This window comes from Myotis davidii, unplaced genomic scaffold (genome assembly GCF_000327345.1).
Source record: "Myotis davidii unplaced genomic scaffold, ASM32734v1 scaffold6, whole genome shotgun sequence".
NCBI lineage: Eukaryota > Metazoa > Chordata > Mammalia > Chiroptera > Vespertilionidae > Myotis > Myotis davidii.
In genome coordinates, this window is record NW_006383011.1 from 5010314 (window position 1) to 5012510 (window position 2197).

Sequence of the window (2197 nt, forward strand, 5' to 3'; positions counted from 1 at the left end):
ATTCTTGGGGGGGAAAGGGGTGTGGGAGATGCGGGAAGAGACTGGACAAAAATCGTGCACCTATGGATGAGGACAGTGGGTGAGGAGTGAGGGCGGAGGGTGGGGCGGGAACTGGGAGGAGGGGAGTTATGGGGGGAAAAAAGAGGAACAAATGTAATAATCTGAACAATAAAGATTTAATTTTTAAAAAAAGAATAAAAATTAAGCTGAAAAAGTAACCACATAATAATCTACACTAATAAAAGAGAAAGATGTAAATTGCTGTCCCTTCGCAACGCCCACCAGCCAATCAGGAGTGAGTATGCAAATTAACCCGACAAAGATGGAGGGCCTGTGGGCAGCATGCTGAGCGGCTGGAAGCGGTGAGGGATTCCTGTGTCGTCACCATGGCAGCAATGCAGGCATTCCGCACCGCCCCAGCCACTCAGAGCCTCTGGGCAGTGTGAGAAGGTGGAAAGGAGGCTCTGGGCCAGAGCAAAGGCAGAAAGGTGGCTCCGGGCCAGAGCGAAGGCGGTGCCGGCAGCCTGGGGAAGGAAGGCCTATTCTTGCACGAATCTTTGTGCATTGAGCCTCTAATAATCTATATAATAAAAGCCTAAGCAACTGTTATGGCAGAACGACCAGTCACTATGATGTGTACTGACCACCAGGAGGCAGATGCTCAACACAGGAGCTGCCCCCTGGTGGTTAGTGTGCTCCCACAGGGGGAATGCTGATCAGCCAGAAGCCGGGCTCACAACTGCTGCTCCACGGCAGCGCTAAGGAGTAGTGAGCAGGCGGGTGGTAAGGAGCAAGGGGCCCCAGACTGCAAGAGGGATGTCCGCTGAGGGGTCCTGGACTGGGAGAAGGTGCAGGCCGGGCTAAGGGACACCCTCTCCCCCACACCCAGTGCACGAATTTCATGCACCAGGCCTCTAGTAATAATAATAATAATAGTTAACATATAGTGAGCACTTACTATATACTAGACATTATGATTTATATAAAATTTCATTTAAGGCTTACAACGATCTTATGATGTAGAACTCTGGTATTAATCTGTTTATTAGATAAGAAAATAAATATAAAAGAGACAAAGAACTAAATTAACTTTAATAAGCAAAGAGATTAGCTGAACTTTCCAGTGGGACGTGCAGAATTCCATCCTCTCAAATCAAGAAGAGAAAAGTTAAAAGTAGTTACCATAAAAATTAGGCAGAGGTAAAAGTTGAAAGATTCCTAAGGAATAGGTGATGCCCTAGGTCAGCGATGGCGAACCTATGACACGCGTGTCAGAGGTGACATGCGAATTCATTTTTTTTGTTTGATTTTTCTTTGTTAAATGGAATTTAAGTATATAAAATAAATATCAAAAATATAAGTCTTTGTTTTACTATGGTTGCAAATTTAAAAAAATTCTATATGTGACACGGCACCAGAGTTAAGTTAGGGTTTTTCAAAATGCTGGCATGCTGAGCTCAAAAGGTTCACCATCACTGCCCTAGGTTGTGAAAAGAAATCATATCTTTGAGATTTGAATTCCCAAGATATGGCAAGGCAGCTCCCATCTGTTACAGACTAGGTAGAACCCCCAAAAGATGCACCCTTTCCTCTTCCACCCCCAACCCCCATCTGGAATCTTTGACCAATGACCCTGAAACCATAACCATAATCTCAAGTCTTTGACTAACAATCTTGAATCTGGCATAATATCAGATTAATAGTGCCAAAATAAATCTGTTCCCCTCCATTGGATGTCATTGGGTAATGACTGGAACCTAAATTAATATACACAGATGATGAAAAATTAATATTTTTATACATATTCTTTATTTCCCTCAGCTTATATTTAGAAAAATTAGAGAAATTAATAGTTTCTCTTTAATCCTCACCCAAGAATATATTTCCATTGATTTTTAGAGAGTGGAAGGGAGAGGGAGAGACAGAGAGAGAAGCATTGATGTGAGAGAGATACATTGATTGATTGCCTCCCACATGTGCCCCAACCAGGGCCAGAGATTGAGCCTGCAACTGAGGTATGTGCCCTTGACTGGACTCGAACCCTGACCCTTAAGTCCACAGGCCGATGCTCTATCCACTGAGCCAAACTGACTAGGGCAAGTGTTTTATTTTTAACATAAAATTGATAGATTTATAAATGAGTTTGAGATATGTGTTTAAATACTTAATTGCTGGGGTCCAACCCCAGCAGGTCCAG

At 43.2% G+C, this 2197-nt stretch overlaps 1 pseudogene; it reads left to right on the forward strand.

Annotated features, from left to right (window-relative positions):
• Positions 1 to 2197, forward strand: part of LOC102773331 — a 117356-nt pseudogene that overhangs the window by 16789 nt on the left and 98370 nt on the right.